The 20,364-nt window shown below is 40.3% G+C and overlaps 1 protein-coding gene across 1 annotated transcript in view; it reads right to left on the reverse strand.

Moving 5' to 3' along the window:
* LOC104845436 (rho GTPase-activating protein 20-like) overlaps positions 1 to 17,757 on the reverse strand; it is a 55,181-nt gene extending 37,424 nt beyond the window's left edge. Inside the window, exons 1-5 of the mRNA XM_064285402.1 lie at positions 17,343 to 17,757; positions 12,100 to 12,286; positions 9,671 to 9,769; positions 8,697 to 8,746; positions 6,276 to 6,437 (exon numbers count right to left, since the gene is read on the reverse strand). The gene's annotated coding sequence lies outside the window, so the exon portion shown is untranslated. The remainder of the gene's footprint in view (positions 1 to 6,275; positions 6,438 to 8,696; positions 8,747 to 9,670; positions 9,770 to 12,099; positions 12,287 to 17,342) is intronic.
* Between the last annotated feature and the right edge of the window lie 2,607 nt (positions 17,758 to 20,364).

A 20,364-nucleotide genomic window follows, 5' to 3' on the forward strand; every position in this document is an offset into this window, starting at 1 on the left:
TATGAGCAGCAACGAGCTGTATAATGTGATGCTTGAGGTACGCGATTGGTCTCCTCTGAAGTGTAATAGGAGTGCAGCTGGTAACAGGCACAACAGAGAGCTACAGGACTTGGTGCTCACGGTACTCAAACGGTCTTCTCTAAACCATAATGGGAATGGAAGTGGTATTTTGTTCCACGGCCTAGGTTTTTTGGTGACTTTCACAGCTGTTCCTTAGTTTCTAACTCTTCAATGCAAATTCTATGTTCTACTGCTAAAAATGGGTTTACCAAAAGTATTGTGAAGGTGATAATTCATAATATTTGGAAGTTGCTAAGAAAGATTTATGCTCAATAGACATATGCAAAAGGAACATGCTATTGGAATTCTTGGGTTTTTCACAGAAGTAATGCTTAGGAAATTGAATTACTGGACACTTTTTTCCTATTCTGCTATGTTGCACATAATATTCAAGGTGAGTCCTGCCAGGAATTTCTACTTGCATGGGTATAGACCCGGAATTCCTTGTGATCAGGTCTTGACTTTGCAATTTGAGCTTCCTTTCTCTCTGAGTCTTGCAGGGAGTTTAAATTATCACTCCACCATGTTCCCACAGTACCTCTGAGTGTCCCTTTTATAGCACTGATGACATTTCAGTTTATCTACTTCTCTCCTCTACCAGACTCTGAGCTTCTTCAGGTGAGGGATTAGGTCGTTCTCCTCCATGTGCCTAAAGACTAGCAGAGTTGCAAGCATGAACGCATACAGAAATGCTTCGTTAAATTTAATTCCTGAGCATGATAAGACTTTCTCTGGTTAGTTAAATATCTGAGAAAGTGAAATCATAACACTGTTAGAGCTGGCCTCTACCACCATTCTTGGACCAACGGATTTCATCTCCTATTAATTTCAAATATTCAGAAGGTGGACAATGGTCAACGGTCCCCTATTAGTAAGGTCAGGAGAAAAACAGTAACTTGATGACAGCAGTAAGGTAGACATCTATTTTTAAACTGGCCTCCATGGGTGTGACCACATGGAACCATTTGACAGTGGTCCTTATTTAGTAGGCAAAGTTGTAAAATATAAGCTTTTTTTTTTTTATCTGAGAGTGTATTGTTTGTATTTTTGGGGCATGGCCAGAGTTTAGTACTGACTGAATCATTACCTCTGGATTGCAGTTATTTTCTCCTCCTCACTCCCTTGATCAATAACAGCAAGCCATTGACAATACAGATCAGATAAAAACAAACTTTCTTGGAGATTTCTAAAAAAATCCTAAAATAGATGAAAAATGATATTATTCTTATGGCAAACATGTACTAAGAGAAATGACAGAGATCACACTGAGTTCAAAAATTTAGTTTGCTCCCCTAACAGTGTGACATCCACAGAGCTTGGCTCCACCTCTTTGCTGACTTTCACACCCATAAGCAGGTGCTTGGATTTTCTCCAGCTAAAACTAGTGGCATAAAAGGAGAGTCTGGGCTGTGCTGAAAATAAAGATAAAGCCCCTTTCTATTTTCTGAAACCTTGTCTTCATGTACAGTTTAGCCAACTGGTACAAAGTGACACAGCTTGGTAATAAACACCCTAAATCCTATCATTTTCTTCAAAAGAAATACACATACACATTTTGATTGTCTATTTTAGCCATGGTATTCTTAATTCCTGGCGAGAAAAGTTCTGAAACAAACACTACACACACACACACACAAACACATATAAAAGAGGACTAGGTCTTCTAGCTTGAGATATATGTGCTTCTTGGGAAAAACCGCCTCTCATAAAAGCTTCATTTTTCATCTCTTTAAGGATTTTTGTTTCTGTGTACCCGAGTCGATTCTGACTCATAGCGACCCCATGTGACAGAGGGGAACTGCCTCATAGGGTTTCCTAGGTTATGGGAGCAGATTGCCAGGTCTTTCCTCCCGAGGAGCGGCTGTAGGTTCAAGCTGCTGACCTTTGCGTTAGCAGCTGAGCACTTAACCATTGCACCACCAGGGCTCCTCATCTTAATTTGAAAGGTGGGATAGGGCATCATATATTCCTTGAGTTTTAGTTTGAGAAGTAAAATGTTCCAAAAATGAAAAAAAATAATCAAAATTTAGATACAGCAAAACCTCAGACCTCTGAGTACTAGAGTCAGAGGCAGGTACTGGCGAGCTTCCTAAGTGTGGCCTGGAAAATCTGTCTTAATATCATACAGTTGGGCATATTAAAATTTATTAAGCTTAATTTTTGTGTGGTAACGACAGGAAGATGTCACATCATTTTGCTAGCTTTAAAGTCACATCTTTCTGCCACTGGTCTCACTAATAGCTCAAGCACCCTACCACCTCCCCAACCCCAACCCACCCCCCCAAAAAAGAAAGGAATCCATTGCCTTTGAGTCGATTCTGACCCATAGCGACTCTATAGGACAGAGGAAAACGGCTCCATAGGGTTTCCAAGGAGCAGCTGGCGGATTCAAACTGCCAACCTTTTTGATTAGACTCATGGCACGCCTTAGCTCTTAACCACTGTGCAGCCAGACCTCTCTTAATAGCAGCTACTTCACGAAATGCCTCAGGGCAACTATCATGATCACAATCTGGAAATCATTCACTCATTATATTTACTGAGCTCTTATGTGTGCTAGGCACTCTTTGGAGTACTGAGGACAGAGCAGTGAAGAAAACGGGCAAGTCCCATTTTTCTTACACATTTACAATGGTATTGATGTACAATACCCATCTGTGGTAGTTAAGGCTTCTCACCGTGTTCCCCATGGAGTGGTCCCAATATATCTGGACTGTAATGAACTCCAGCTATGGCTGGCTCTGGGAGCACGTGGGGGGCATTGGTTTAGAAGGACCTTTGCCTGAAGTACACCAACCTGCATGCACTCACAGCGTGTGTCTCCTCTGTTTTCCTGGACCCTGTGTGCAGAGTCCATTGGTGGGACGGTGTGAGGAAGCAGAGGATGACCCAAGCAGAATATGCCAGGAGAATTTACTGTTGGACATCCTTTATAGACAGCTCAATGGCAATCTCAATGGGGTCCTCATCATGTATTATTCATTGCTGGTTTAGGCAACTGTCCAGTTAGTTTTGGCATGGTATTAACAAGGAGAAGGTTGCAAGGTCTGATTCCCATCAAGGTCTGTCAACTTTAGGAAAAGAAAACTTCACAAATGTCTAAGAAGTATAACCATGGGTGGCTACTCTCTTGCTAGTTCCTGCTTTGAACATGGAAAAAGGCAGGCATCTGCAGATAGGTAACTCTAACTCTTACTGCCTTGTAAGGCTTGCATCTTACACCTAATTTGCTACTTGCATACGTGGTGTATATTAGCAGGGCCCCAGCGTAACAGTGGTTGAATATGCCTTCATTACTTTATTTACCATATGACCAACATTAATGGAGAACATAGAAGGACCAAGCGTAACCAAGATTCTAAGATACTTTTGGGAACCTGTTTGTAGTCACTGCCACAATACCATACTTTTGTTCAAAGCTCTTAACAAGAAGCAAGGTAGTTCGATTACATTCTTTCTTGGTTCCATTGCCTCTCCCCTGGATATCTGTGCTTTAGCGGTATCATTACAAAAATTATCTACTTTTAAAATGTGAATCTACTGAATTTTCAGAGTTCCAATTCTGTATACACATTAGAAGTCAGGTATAGAAGAGGCATGTGGAAGGCAGCTTCTGAGGTGGCTCCATATGATCCAGGCCCTGTGTAATGCCCTCTCGTTGAGTGTGGGCTGGACCTAGTGACTTGTTTCTAGGGAATACAATGCAGCAAAAGTGATGGATGTCATTCCCCTGATTAGGTTTCAAAAGACTTACATATTGACCTGTCTACCATGGGTTCCTAATTATGCTAAGCTTAACTCTAACTTCCTACAACAAAGAAAACCAGAGTTGACTGGTTAAGAAGACTCTTTCACTCCAAATGTATGTTCTCTTTGTTAAACAGTAAAGAGTATCCATGAAGAAGAGGATGGGTGGCAGATGGGCAACAGGAATATAAATAAATGCTACCAGAAAAAAAAAAAAAAAAGGGCCTAAATCCTAGAGGAACCTGAAGAGTCCCTCTGCCATCTCACTGCTTTGACAAGTCCTTCAGGAAGAAGCATGAATAAAACACTACAGCCAGTCCTTTTCAGAACACCCTACACGTTCTCCTCAGTCTGATAAAGTCAGGTGAAGTTGTCTCTTCTCTTGTCATATCAGACATCCGAACCATCACTCAGAAAAGAAGAAAGGAAGCTAGGATCTTTGGGCGGTGCTGGATGGCATGCCTTCTGGCTCCAAAGGGTTCTTGTATCTCTCAGGCTGCCTCCAAACCAAAAACCAACTCGCTATGGTCAAGTTGTTTCCTAACTATCGTGATCCTATAAAAAAAAAACACAGAGTAAAACTGGCCAATAGAGTTTCCAAGGAGTGGGTGATGGATTTGAACTGCCGATCTTTTGGTTAGCAGCCGAGCTCTTAAACACAGTTGCCTTGAGGGCCCTTAATGTGGCCAGAGAGACCAAACCAGATGACCTTAATGAAGAAGGTCTGTATCAGTTTCCCAAGTCCCTCCCACCCTTCACTCATTACAGCAATGGTGACCTTACTTCCTCTACGTCCTTCCAACATGGCACTGCCTGAATAGGACCATGCTCCTTCTTCCATTACCAGTGCCTTGTAATGATTCCAAGGAGACCAATCAGTGAACTCACAAAATAACAGGGCCAAAATTCAGCTTAGGCTGGAGGTATATGCCCAATTCCACATACTGTTTTGGTTGAAGTCTAGCAATAAAGGGCCACCGCTTCTTGATCTGGGTGCTGGCTAATTTATGCTAATCGACTTATTAAAAGCTAGTGGAAAGAGAGTGATATAGAAAAGTGGGTACATACTAGTGATTGAATATTTGTTGCTATATATTTTCGTATGGACCGAGACATGGGTTTGCAAGACATGTCCATTTACTAATGCATATATTATGTGCCATTTAACAAGAGAGATTTGATTTTATATGAACTTATGAATATTAAATAGGCACCTGGAACTTGACTAGACAAGGAATGTAGAAAATTCTTCTTTACTTATCTCTTGGGCAAGGGACTTTTGATCTTTATGCCTCAGCCAGAGTTGGAGGCCCTCGGGCTGTTTCTACCCTGCCTTTCTTGCATCTACACTGCGCTGGGGACCAGAGCCCTGAAGTAGACCTGCAAGAGGCTGTTCTTGGTTCAACAGTTTCCTTAAAGCTGGTTCTATTTTTTTAAAAATGTGAGGCATCTCTAAAGATGTGAAGAGCAAGGCATTTGAGAAGAGCAGGTTACCGCGTAACTGTACCATGGGTGGCAGGTTAAGCACAACACGTATTAACAACGAATGCCAAAGGTGGTCAAGGTAAAAGAAGGCCCAACGGTAGAATCATTTCTATGCCACTTTTAAAGTGAAAGGCATTAAGAGAACGGGAAGGAATGATGATAAAGCAAACGGAGCTGTTGGTGGCCTGACTGAGCATTTCTTTTTTTTCGTGGTTTTATTGTGGTTTAAGTGAAAGTTTATAAAATAAAGGCGGTCTCTGAAACAAAAACTTATATACACTTGTTATGTACTCCTAGTTGCTCTTCCCCTAATGAGAACAGCACAGTCCTCAACACCTTGTATACCCCGTGTCCATTCAACCAGCTCCTGTCCCCTCCTGCCTTCTCATCTCACCTCCAGACAGGAGCTGCCCACATAGTCTCATGTGTCTATTTGTGCCAAGAAGCTCACTCCTCACCAGTATCATTATCTGTCTTATGAGCCAGTCCAATCCTTGTCTGAAGAGTTGGCTTCGGGAATGGTTCAACCTTGGGCTAACAGAGGGTCTGGGGACCATGAGCTGTGGGGGCTGGCTCCCTCTAGTCTCACTGAATGAGCATTTTTTGACCCACCCTAAGGTAAACATTTCCTTACTACGATAAACTTTTGTCATTCTTTTCAAAAGCTTAAAAAGAAATTTCTTTCAGAAACTTTGCCATCATTTGCAGTGAGGACCTCCTCAAAAGTACGATGCTTAAAAAAATATAAGTGCGTGCTTTGGAATTTTTATTTATTTACATTTTTGGCATGTGGCATTCAGACCGGGAAGGTGGTGTGCTTTTAACACCCACGGCAGTTTCCTTACCTTTCTGTAACGGTTTTCACTTTTTCAAATTCCGAATGTATTATACCTACTATGGTTCTTTGCCAATCATGATGGAGGAAGACAATCATATTTCTTTAGAGCTACACTGTGTGACGATGAGGCTAGACCTTTCCTTACCTTTAGGACAGTTGCTACAACCAACAGAGATTCATTGTCGAAGTTCACTTTCTCTCCAGAACTTAGTTTCTCCTTTAGGGCTCCACATGCTCTGACACTGGCCAAAATTCTGAAGATGCCCTCTGTCAGAGGCCCTTTTTGGTTAATAAAGAAAAGCATATCCTGGGGAAAAGAAAAAGACAATATGCAGAATTTTATACACACAGGCCTTTGCATAAGCTTGCACTTGTTGGCAGCCGGAGCGAGGCTACAGGAGAGTATGGGGCTGAAGCTGGAAGGACTGAAGTAAATCCTTAAGTTTCTTTTTTTGTGTGTGTGTCTCTCTCTAAATATGTTTTCTATTTATTGGTCCACTCTACATTCCTACACTGAAACACTTCAAACATTTGTTTTATTCAGATTTTGTTTTTTCAGTAAATTTACACTTTTAAATTAAACTTCTGTCTACTTTAAGGTTTCTGTTAAATCTCCTCTTCCTACCTCACCATTCTTTTCTCACTATAATATGGATGCTTTTCCCCAAATGCGGAAATCTTGCCATACTCTTTTCCCATTTGCTTATCTGCCTTTAAGCAACTGTATCCCCCATTTATACGTCCTGTATTTCCTCTTTCAAAATCAGGCTCAAAAACCTTCTCTTCCAGATAACCTTCTCTAATTAAACCCTTTCAGCACTTTTTGGCAACACTGGTGGTGTAGTGGTTAAGTGCTACCGCTGCTAACCAAAAGGTCAGCAGTTCAAGTCCACCAAGCGCTCCCTGGAAACTCTATGCAGCAATTCTGCTTTGTCCTATAGGGTCACTATGAGTGAGATATGACTTGATAGCAATGGTTGAGTTTGGTTTCTCACTTTTTCATTTCCTTATTCTCTATATTCATGTCTCCTGCTTGCAGTCAGGGGCCTATCTAGGGAAAGCAGTGCCTAGGGCAATTAACGTTAAATCTCTCAATGATCCCTCACCGTTGGCCAAGGTAACTGTGGTGGCCAACAGAAACTTCTCTGACACCCCTCCTCAAGCTAGGTACCTGGGGCATGCAGGCAGAGCACAGAGCGGGCACCTTACCTGCCCAATACCCTCCTCCCCCCAGACAGGCCTCTGCTTGCAGTGTAGAAATATAGGTGTTGGAGTCACATAATCCGAGGGGTTTAAATCTATTATACCACCTATTCACTGGGTGACCTTGGAGAAAGTACAGTACTTACCTATATTAAAGCTTATGTTTTTCCCATTTGTGAAATGGGAAAAATGATAGTGATAAACCAAAAATGATAATCATAAACCAAAGCAAACCAGTTGCTCTAAGACATTTCCAACTTAAAACAATCCTATAGTACAGGGTAGAACTGCCCCATAGGGTTTCCAAGGAGGGGCTGGTGGATTCGAATTGCCAACCTTTTGCTTAGCAGCCCTGCTCTTAACCACTGCAACGCCAGGGCTCCCTGATGATGATCGTAACTGCCCCAAATTTGCTGTGAAAGTTGCAGTGTCTGGGGTGGTGCCTAACATGCACTTAAGATGATGATTTTCTTCACAGTGAGCGTGTGAACCACTAGTATAGCCCCTGGAGAGATACTCGATAATAACTGTTAACACTGATGATTTAATATACTAATTTAAGACAACACAAGCCAAACGTTGTAGCTTTCATTTGACTCATTCTATCAGGATTAAGACATTGATATGTGCCAGAAGGTATGTCTTGTAGTCATACACTTAAGCACTTGAAATAAAATCAAACACTATCTGAAATAAAATCAAACACCAACAGAAATATTTTCAGTTGTAATACTGAGAAGTCTCAGCTAAAGAAGCAGCTAAGGGAGAGCTGAGAATAGCCTGGAGTTCAAGGAAGGAGCTGAAAGGAAAATTTGAGGGTAAAGTGGAACTTCTGATTAAGAGACTGGTATACACAGAGCACATTGTGACTTATCTGAGCAGGCAAATGTGGGTCTTTGCTGAAACCAGTGGAGTGGACAAGATTAGCTTTTTCTATTGCATCTACCTTAGGATTCTGCAATAACTAAGTCAAATTTTTATTCTTTGAAATAACATAACAAAGCTTCTCAGCCAAAGCCAGGGGCTGACTAGCGCTTTCTCCATTTAGGAACAGATTTGGATGAGAACACACGACCTTCCAGAACCTTCCCTTCTTCAATCTCCCTCCTCAGGAGGACCACAGACGGCCAGAAGGATACCTGCCCTCAGAAGAGTGGGCATGTGGTCATTCTCACAAACATCCTTGAGAAACTCCAAAGAGCTTCCTTGGCTTGGGGGATGGTAGAACCGTATACACGCTGTCCTGGCAAGTGCTAGGCTTCTACCAAAAGACCCAGTTTATAATAGTCCATTTCCTTTCACCTATCTTCTGGCCTGAATCTAAGGAAGAAGTGAGATTATTAGAAGTAGTACTTTAACTCACTTAAACTTATTTCCACTGTTTCCGTTTGTAGAGCATGTTGTTTGCTAGGGCTAGAAGAGAGAAATGCAGTCATTAATTGTGTAGATTTTCCCCCATCCTGGGATAGGTGGATCGCATCCTTGTGGTGTTAACTTGTTCTGTTTTCCGTTTTTCTATAAATGGATAGTTACATCCAGAGGCTTGATCAGACTCAGGTTCAATTCTTCTGGAGGTGACACTTCCTACAGGTGCTATCTGCTCCTGTTGCAGTGCCTCCTGAGGCACCGAATGCGTGGTGGTACAAGTTCACTGATGTTAAATACGATCCATGAGGATCAGATCCCATTTCATAAGCTAAAAAATGTGGTATCAAAGTCAAGCAGAGTTTGATAATCATCTACCTTTATAGTAAGTCTCCACCCTCTAGATTTCTCTTTGGCTTTCTGAGTGAGTGCCTGACTATTGTGAACTCTTAAAAGATCTGCCCTTCATGACTCAACCTCCCTGACCCCAGCTCCTGGGCAGCCTATAACTCCTTCACTCCGAGGGGCCACAACCCTCAGGCAGTTCCATGGACGATGTGCCTCCCCCTGAGGACAGCGTTCTTGGGAAGTCACCTTTAAATGCTGGCTGTGTGATGAGAACTCAGGTGGCCTTGTTTCTTGTAACACCCACCCATGCTACCCAGAGATGATTTTTAGCTACCCAACAGTCCCTGTCAAAGGAATGCTGAACAAGAGGAGCTTTTCTAAGACCAGGTGGTCAGCAATGAAATCTGAGTTCACAAAGGTCTTTTCTACTACTCAGCTATAAATGTTTCCTGATAAGGCATCCTAATATTTTCTTAAGCTGCTTAGAACCAGATGCTAAAAGAGTCCACAGAGGAGCCAAGTTGTGGGAGGATACATAGATGAGGAACATTACACCAAATATCCTTAAATGCCCATCCACTTGGCTTTTCTAGGACTTGGCAAGTATAATCTTAGGTGTAGTACTTGCGGTGCTGGATCAGAGGGTTCCGCCATTTACTTGAAGAAATTACACAATCTCTTTCAACTTCAGGTTCCTCAACTTTAACATGACACCTCATGGAGCTGAGTAATAAAACAGATGAAATGTATAAGGTACTGCTCAGCACAAGGCACAGTTCTTAACAACCTTGATGAGGGTAATTTTCCTCACTCAGAGGGCCCCAGGCAACCAAGACATCAGTCTCTTCCTCCAAAAGCAGACCTTATCCCCATTTGGCTTCATAGCCTCCAAAAGATATGCAGTCATGGAGGATTGCCACCATTCCACCTAACTAATTTTACCGCAAATTGCGGGTTCGAGCCGCCTGCCACAAAGCCAATACTGAGACAGGAGGAGGTAAGCAGTAAGAAGGTTTTATTGAATACCGGTATTCAAGAGACAGAGGGGGTTAAATTCCTCCTAAAATCTGTTCAACTTAAAGGGTTGATGGGAGGGTTTTATATGGGAAAGATTAGGATTACCTAATGTTCTGAGCATGTAGACCACAGATGGTCTTATACATCACAAAACAACTACAAAAACTCTATTAAACTAAAGATAAACACGCCAGGCATCTGGACTTTAATCAGTATATTTGTAACGGGCTGAAAAACCCTCATAAGAATCTCTCAGCTAGTAGAGCTGTTTTGCCAAGTCCACTGTGGCTGAGATAGGAAGCAAGAAAGAAAGCCTTCCTGTCAGTTTGCAGGCTGAAGGCCATTTCTCAAAGAAAGAAGAAAAAAAGACCAAGGCCACAGGAGCTGAGATAGCTCCACACTCCTTTGGAAGAGAATGGTGCAGCTGGTGCAATTAAAAAATATTTAGAGATTACTTAGAGCATCATTATGGTGTTAGTTATGTCAAGCTCTCCAGCACTCATTTTGAATAGGAGAAAACATGCTGTAAGGTATTAGGGTGTTTGTTATGTTTAAGAGTGGAACAGGCTGCTCAGCTATATTTTGAACAGAGCCTGCAGCATTTTCCAAGGACTAGAGATTAATCACAGCTTATACAGGCATACTAAAACAAATGAGAAAATACATTGTCTAATATTAAAACACTAAAGAACATCCAGTTTCGCTACTTCACTAAGACTCGTTTGTCCTACGCTGACATTCACACCCCATTATTTTAAACGTCTAAAGGAAAACAAATACATTCTTCGATCCAGGAAAGGATTCCTATACATCAGTAATGTCAAAATGTGCAAAAGTTGAACATACGAGTTAACATATAGGTGAAGTAGTTGTACTCAGCCTGGTGTCCCTACCCATGACATTTTATTATTTCTAAAACTATCCAAATGTATTCAGTTATTTAGATTTAATAGTTCTTAAGAACATTGCTCTATCCCTTGATATAAAGCTATATATAAAGCTACTCTGACATAAACAGAGGGCAAAGTATAAACTGAATTCTGTACTTTCTGAAAAGAACTTTTGGGCTTCCCTGGATCTTTTGTTACATATATTATCTGGTGTGAGATTTCACATTGCCTCGGTGACCAGTGAAAACATATGCTATTGTCATGAAAACTATGGGGTGATTCAAAAGCTAACTTTATAAAAACCCAAGCTTTCTTAAACAGTCCTGGCAAGATTTGAGTAGTGTTTCCTCCTGCTTGTAATTAGGATATGAATATTAAAAAATAAAATTCATGAAACTTTGTGCTCATAGAATAACTATCATAACAACAAAACCACTTTAAGTATGAATTCTCTTCTGGCCACACTATTCTGCAAATTAATAATACATTTTCTTCAGGAAAAGAAACATTGATGGGAGAATACAGGAATGGTAGGAAAAGAATGGTAAGAAGGAAGATTAAGAAGCCCCCAACCATAAACATTCAGTCCTGCTCCAGTCTAGACATCAGTCAGAAGCACACAAGGAAAGTGAGCCTGGTCCATGTGGCTTGCTGTGGAGGTAGAACATAGAGGCCACTTCAGCCCAAGCTCAGAAGAGATTCCAATTCAAGTCAGAAACTCTTCTGCTCCACTCAAGTTCCTCAATTCCAGGTGTGTCTAAGCTAGGCAGTCATAAGTCACCTTCTACTGTGGCCTAGATCAGGGGAAGCCCTGAGATGGGGAAAACATGAGTTCCAGGCCTTAAGAAGCTCACATGCTAATGAGACACACATGTACACTCCAAATTAAAATATGTATGAAGGGATCTGGGAATACAGAGATGGGAGCTACTACCTGGAGGAATGCAAAGGAACTTTCTAAAAGTCAGCTGGGTCTTGAGGACAGACCTTTAACATTTCTCTAAGTCTGATTCTTGGTGAAGATTGGATCTTTGCCTACACTGCCCTTCTCCCCGGCATGCAGAATCAGCTCTGTGTCATGATTTTGTTTCCAGGAAAGGAGACATGAGCTGAGAAAAGGCACTTGCAGGAAGCAAGGGGACTCACCGTTCTGTTCCTGGCCCCTCAGTGGGTGCCTGGGCTTCCAGACGAACTGACCTTCCATCTCTGGAATGGCTGCTCCAGTAAGAAGGGCTCCTGGAGGGTGGATGGAGATGTGGAGCCCGCTGGACGCTGTGGCAGGAGTGCAGTGGCTTCAAGATGGCTCATTTTATTCCATAGGGATGTTCATTTCCTACACAGATACACATGTACATACAGATTCAGGCCAATTGGTGATGAGAGTGATCAAACCTACCTCATGGTACGCACATACACCACACCTGCGTGTGCTCCCAAGGGGGGACACCATGCATAAAAAGCAAAGGTGTTTAAAAAAATTAAAGGGAAATATTCTTTTAGATATATTGCACTGATTGGAAAGTATCTATCAGTTTGTGCACTACACCATGTTGACTGTTGCTATGTTTCCACCCAGGAAGTTTTAAAGCCTTCTAGTTTCTGCCCAGAAACTAACTAGGTCTGAGCATCTCAGGCAAATTACCTGACCACCCCCACGCTTAATTCATCATTTAAAACAGCGTCAGTATTACACACACTTGTACATATCAAAATAACAAAGTAAATATATTAATAAACAATGGTGGTTATTGTCCTTTAAATAGTTGAACTATACATGTCAAGACTCAATATGATCACTCTTCTCTAACACAGATGGCCATTTAACAGGTATTTCATTACATTTTGATAATGCTATAGCCAGAGCAGCAGGGAGAGCTGCCCTTATGCTTACCTCCACCCCGGCTCCTGTGAGGGTAGCCCTCACAGGCAGGATTAGAGGTAAGGCTAACGAGTATTGGAAACACAGAACCCAACACTGTTTACAGAGTGAAACAGAACCCTCAGTCATTAGCTGTTGACCACCAAATGATTTCTTTTGCTCTTTCATGCTTCAAAGGACTTCCTCTCCACTGAATTCTCAAAGGCCCTGTGCTGCAATGTAGATTTAGCTTTGTAAGAAGAGAGCAAACACTCCCTTTCTTCTAGTTCTGACTGACTGTAATGTGGTGAGCTCTTGCCTTTCCTTTTCACCTGGTATAAATACAATATGAATGCTCTGTTCATAACAAGAACTACAGCCACAAAGAAGCTTCCATAAGAGCAACAAAATAAAATAAATTCATCAGGGTAACCAGGAGCTAATCTACAGCTGACTAGTGAAAGCACATGAAAATCCATGTACAGAATGGCTGTTAAAGGACTCTTGTAAATGATGGACGATTAAGACTCCACAGAGTCAGCAGTGGTGCCTGAAGCTGTTCTAAGCTTAGAAGTTACCACCTACATTCATTTCATCTAAATAAACACATTTTATTAAAATAAATATATTTCAAGTATTTGTCTAGTTTTTCTTTATGTATTTTATTGCAGAATGACTTTTACAAAGATGTTGACATTAATACAAAATATGAAATGGGATTTTGGTCCTCAGCTGTGTACCTGATTTGTTATATTCTGAGACTGAGAAAATGCACTCTGTGAATTCTAAAAAACTTGGCTTTTAGATTATTCAGATCACTTGGAAACATCCTGAATGACACAGCAATGGCCTCATAGGATTGTGGAAAGAATTTAAAAAGATAATGTAGATAAGAGGGAACACTCCACAGGATTTCTAACAGCAATCAGTTATCACCATCGCCCCACGGCAAGGTCTGCTACAGAGCCTGTTCCTTCCTTTATTTTATTTGCTCAATTTCTTTTAACCACACTAAATCAACTTGCTAATCCAAGAATTTTTTTTTTTTTAGCTAAATGGTTCTAATAACGATCTCAAGAGAGGTGTAATCTATTTATCAGTACTTTCAAGAACGAATATTGGAAAACTCAGCCTGTAAAATGTAAAATGGCAAAGTGCAGGTTAGTCAGTCAGTGAAGGTTTCAGGAATCTAGATGTGATCATCCCATTTTGCCTGTGATGCTGAGAAAAGTTCTGGGGACCGAGCAGGTATTCAGTAAATATTTGTAGTTGGATAGAGAGACCTGCTGGATTTTAGCGGATCCTTACTAAATGGAGGCTACTTTATAGTTAGGAAATGGAACAGAATAATTCAAGCATGCAATATAAAATATGATGTAGGGGGAAAAGAAACTCCAACGCAAGCTGCTTTCATAAAATATAAAGAAACGTTCATCAAGTCAGGACTGTTTGTGAAGAGAAATAGCAGAGGAAAAATTCACATTTTTCTTCCCAACTTGACCACAAGCTGCTGAATGAAGAGATGTTATTATTTATTGCCTGGGACAGAGTAAACCTTGATAATATTTATCAAATTATGAATGGATACTGTAAGAGGTTTTTACTTTAAAGGATATTTAAACTTAAGACCAAACAATCAATACTTTGAGATGTTAGAGTTATAATTTTGAATCCAGTCAACCCCATCTTAGAGCTCCCTGCCATTTACCAATGAGTGGGAATGGGGCCTCTTGTCAAAACTGACCCACAACTGGTAACCCTTGAAGACCAAAAAAAAAAAAAAGTCATAGCAATACTTCCACAGTAAGTACTTGAAAGAGGTCACATTTCTTTAACATTCTGTTTTCAAAAAACAAAAGAATTGGGACCAGTGTAAATACTGTAAGTCCAGGCAGTCGGCCACAGTTTTTGAGTTAGCAGTGGTGATTTCAGCAACCCGTCCCTCTCCCAGCACCCAGTAGACTACTCCAGATTCTTGCTTTGTCCCTTCTGATAGGCCGGGGATCTAAGGAACAACAATGCAATCAGTCTTTCACTTTATCTGTGGCCCGTGGATACGAAATCATATTTAGGTTCCTTCACTAAGAAAGAAAAGTCTAATCTCTTCTTGACGGTCCTGCTGTCTCTGGATTCCTTGGAGAACCTTAGGCTTTGTCTTCATTTGTCTCTGCCCAGACAAGTGTGCTGCTCAGAGAGACACACAGCCTGCCGTGACTATGTCTGAGCAAAGGAAAACTTGAAAAACATCTGAAGTTCGGCTGCCTTGAGCAGACAGACAAATGCCCAAGAGGCCTTGAGGAGATGGGCAGAGTGAAGTCAGTCCACTGGCTTTGGTTTGGACAAGCTCCATCTTGGAGCGAGAAGGATAAAGGACGCGAAGCTGGAGATCAGGCCAGATGCAGAGAACTATTATCCCAGCAGAGTTACTACCCAGCAATAGTAGAAAACATCCTTGAAGCAACCACGCCTAAATCATACACACTCTGCTGAATTATTTTAGAGTCCTCCAGAAGAACATAAAGCAAAAATTATGTTTCAAATGGAGTTGTTTGTGACAGTTCATATGCCTTCCCTTGACTCCTTATAAGATGTAGCCTTGCCTGTATGAAGGAGGGTTCCAGCTATGGAGGCTACCATAAGCACATATGTGTGTGTGCATATATATACACACACACACACACACACACACACTTTACTAAATATGCCCCAAATTGTATTTCAAATAGTAAGGAAGATCTAACAAAAATCTTTTCTTTTAAGGTAGGGGCTCAGGATACTACGTTCGAATCCCTTAGAACAGGTAAAGCCAAATAACGACAATTTTTTATTAAAGTAGGAATTCTTGTCTGGTGAAACTGATGACTTTAAGTAAAAGGAAACCACAAACGTGAAATACAACGAGCTGTATCTTTGATCAATCTACTCTATACCTAAAGCTACTCACTGTTTCAAAGATTTAAGTTTTTTTTTTTTTTTTTTTAGGACATATATATCATATGGGCGCAGAGGTATCTGATCTACTCAGTGAATATAAATTCAATTGTATTTAAAATGTATTATTAAATTTCACTAGTAAAGAAAGCATTGATTGCTTATGCTAAATTCTGGTTTTTAAGGGGCTTTACTGTATTACCCATAGGGTCTCTGAGCCGGAATCAACTCAAAGGCAATGAGTTTGCTTTTTGGTTTGGTATTATATCACTAGGTTGGGCAGAACTTAACTACAAGTCTTATAATCACATCACACCACAATGGCAAGGCATTTTCATATCGATACATTATTTATGTAAGAAGCCATGATATACAAGTCCTTCCTTCAGTCTCTATCCATCCGAATGTCATTCTCTTTAATAATAGTTCTCAATTGTGTGGTGTTCATATAGCAGGAGAGTCTTACAATTACTCTTTCCTTTTCCCCAACCTCACCCTCATCCTCAAACATGGCCACTTCTTCCATCAGAAAAATTTCATTAACTTAGGTCAGCCCCATCAAAATAGAAAGGAGCAAACACTAAAAGCAAAACAAGGACAAGAGGGGTGTGCACACAAATGCTCCTAAACTCAGAGTCTCGTTGAGAACTCGTCTCCCTCGTTAGCAACTCATCAGAGGCATTAGTCATCTCATCCTCAGGACCTGCAGTCAGGGGCGATGACTTCTAACCGTGGGTTCTTATGTCAAAATTTACTACAAAACACGTCCTGTAGGATCCATCGTACTGAGTTTGAGTCCTAGAGTGACAATTAGGATGAATGAGGTACGGGAGGGGAAGAACCAGGAAAGGAGGTTCAGAAAGAACAGTAAAACAGAACAGGTAAGGCGGAGGTTACAACTATCTCACTAAAAATCTTATACAAATTTTGTTGTATACGTACCCGTACATAATGGAGGCCTCGTGGCTCAGTGGGGAAGAGCTCAGCTGCTAATCAAAAGGTCAGCAGTTCAATTCCATCAGCTACTCCTTGGAATCCCTATGGGACAGCTCTTCTCTGTCCTATAGGGTTGCTATGAGTCGGAATTGACTTGAGGGCAAGGGGTTTATGGTTTTATATATATATAAAACCAAACCCTGTGCCATTGAGTCAATTCCGACTCATAGCAACCCTATAGGACAGAGTAGAACTGCCCCATAGAGTTTCCAAGGAGCGGGTGGTGGATTTGAACAGCCGACCCTTTGGTTAGCAGCTGTAGAACTTAACCACTATGCCACAAGGGTTTCCATACATAATATATGCAATGAAAATACATGCTGTTATGAGCACGCTGAAATTATAGTTCATTTAGTTATTGTATGAATTCAAGTTTACGTGGAATTTAAAATGGGAGTTTAAGAACAGCACCTGTGTAGAAACTAATATTAGAGTTTTGCTGCTTTCAATGTCTAAATCCTGGGGGACACAATATGCCTTTGGTATCTAGAACAATCAGCTGCCTTATGAAAAATGTTGTATTTTACACACAGACACACACACACACACAACTCTCAAAAATCAAAGTTGGTTTTTAACTAAAAATTGTTTGCAGGTAACTTACACTGATTCTGAGCATTGGTAGTGATCTGTTAATAATGTCATTGATGGTATCTCAATTTGTTACTGTTACAGTTATAGGCTGTAAAAAAGAAATAAAAAACATACTTGTAAAGAAAGAATTTTAAAACAGGTAAGTAATAATGATTGCAAATTGTTATCCATATTCTAAAGGCAAAGCTTGATTTCAGACACTGACAAAGTAAAGCATATGTACAACATAAATCCTTAATTATAGTTTTATTTTTCATTCGTTTAGATATGAAGGAAACCATGGGCATAGTGGTTAAGAGCTACGGCTGCTACCAAAAAGGTCGGCAGTTCAAATCCACCAGGCGCTCCTTGGAAACCCTATGGGGCAGTTCTACTCTGTCCTATAGGGTCGCTACGCGTCGGAATCGAATCGAACGCAGTGGATTTTGGTTTTTTGTTTTAGATATGAAGGCAGTAGAAAGCATTTCAGTAAAACACGTATTCTTTCTAAAATAAAGGATGTGTGGCCCACGAACATAATGACTTAAGAAAGACTGAGAATTCAGAGAGGGCACACAGACTGGTCCTCTTCCCCTCAAGAAAATCTCCATATAGAGGGGACAATTTAAAAAGAAGAGATTTGGACCCTTTCTCTCTCTTCCTGAGTTGTGTTTTTACAATGTGGCTTTGCTGTTTTGCATTTCAACCACAGCTATGGTAACATGAGAATAAGAACTAGATATAAAAAATCTTGTGTAATGGACTGTTCAGTCACCATTTTCTATCTGTCATGAAAAATGGCTACTTAGATCTTTATTGTTGAATACCATTGAAAATTCAAAAGAATTGAAAAAAAAATTAAAACAAAACCAATGGTTTTGAAGCAAGACTGAAAATTTTAGAAATCTAAGTTGTGTTCCAACTCTGCCAGTGAACGGGGTATCTATAATAGCTCTCAACTACACCCCACATTGAGATTTTGATCCATAAGAGTAGGGAGACAATCCGCGGAAAACAACCTGAAAGGGACTCTGAGGATTCTGAGATGATATCTGTTCAACTATTGGAATTCTAAGAGACATTATTTAAAAATAGGATTATGACATGTAACCAAGATATGCACATAGGTTTTACACTATTAGCACATAAATCCACACTGAGGGCTATGTCCTCTGGTAAATAGTGCTTAAAGAGGACAGATAAGCAGCCTAAGTGGACACTTACAGGCCTTGAAACAAAAATGATATTAAAAACAAAGCTAAAGGAAACCCTTTCATAATTCATCACTTGCCCTTTTTTTTTCTTATGAGCCAATTTCTTGATATGACAGATGGCCCTGAAAGTTGTTCGTTAATTCAATTTTCAGAAACAAAACCATCTTAAATGCACTGATTTCAAACTGTGCTACTAGTAGCCCTAAGGATTCTGAAAAAGTTTCTCAGTACCCAGAAGTAGAGCTCAGGGACCCAGAGTCAGGGGAATTAGGGCTTCCTATATTTTTTTTTTTTTATTGAAGGTTACCATGATGTTTATCATTCTAAATGGAGAAAATAACTGAAGTTATCAAGGATTTCATTTTACTTAGATACACAATCAATACCCATGGAAACAGCAGTAAAGAAATCAAATGATGTACTGCATTGGGCAAATCTGTTGCAAAAGACCTCTTTAAAGTGTGAAAAAGCAAAGATGTCCCTTTAAAGACTAAGGTGTGCCTGATCCAAGCTATGGTATTTTCAGTTGCCTCATATGCATGCAAAAGTTAGACAATGAATAAGGAATACCAAGGAAGAACTGACGCCTTTTAATTATGGTGCTGGTGAAGAACACTGAATATACCACAGATTGCCAGGAGAACAAACAAATGTGTCTTGGAAGAAGTACAGCCAGAATGATCCTTAGAAGCAAGGATGGTGAGATTTCACCTCATGTATTTTGGACATGTTATCAGGCGGAACCAGTCCCTGGAAAAGGACATCATTCTTGGTAAAGGACCAGTGAAAAAGAGGTAGATCCGAACAAGATGGACTGACACAATGGCTGCAACGATAGGCTCAAACATAATGATTGTGAGCACAGCCCAGGACCCGGCAGTGTTTTCTTCCGTTGTACCTGCGGTTGCTGTGAGCAGGAACCAACTCAATGGCACCTAACAAAAGCAACAATTGCTAAAGTGCCTAGGAGGGTTCACATATCAGGCTTTAGCCTGGTATTTCATTGGAAGGAAAGGTTCTGCTATTTTTTAAAATGTTTGAAAATCCTTCCATCTAACTGAAAGGAATTCTTCCATAAAATTTTTGTGAAGTAGAAAATCTCTTTTGAAATGCTAATAATCCCTAACTTATTTCATCTGTGAGATAACGGTTTTTATTAGCATAAGGAACACGCTTGTTCAAAACAATAATTACAGGGACCTGTGTATGTTTACCTGCTGCTGCTCTTTTTAAATAAATCAGGTACATTCTAATAAATATCTTTGTAAATAATAATTTTTAAAAACCTATTGCATTATTTAATTAAAAAATGCAAATATGGCTATTTTGTTCTATGAGGTAGTGTTACTCGACATATGAAGAACCAGGAAAATATAAGCCAAGTCTGAAAGGTTGAGGTAAACTCTCAAATGACCCAGATATTCAAATCACAAGACAAAAAAGCAGCCATTACAACTATGCTCAATGATATAAATGAAAATATGCTCATACCAAATAAAAGTATAGGAAATTTCAGCAAAGAATTAGAAAACATTTTAAAATGAAAAATTTATCTGAAAGATACATGAATGAAAAAATTTAGTGGATATCCTAAATAGCATAATTAAAAAAAACCCAAAACCCATTGCCACTGAGTGAGTTCCAACTCATAGCGACCCTACAGAACAGAGTAGAACTGCCCCAGAGAGTTTCCAAGGAGCGCCTGGTGGATTCAAACTGCTGACCTTTTGGTTAGCAGCCGTAGCTCTTAACCACTACACCATCAGGGTTTCTGAACAGCATAAAAGGGATGACAAATGGAAGAGTCAGTGAATTCGAAAACAGATCCATAACAATGAT

The sequence above is a fragment of the Loxodonta africana genome, chromosome 5 (assembly GCF_030014295.1).
Source record: "Loxodonta africana isolate mLoxAfr1 chromosome 5, mLoxAfr1.hap2, whole genome shotgun sequence".
NCBI classification, from domain to species: domain Eukaryota; kingdom Metazoa; phylum Chordata; class Mammalia; order Proboscidea; family Elephantidae; genus Loxodonta; species Loxodonta africana.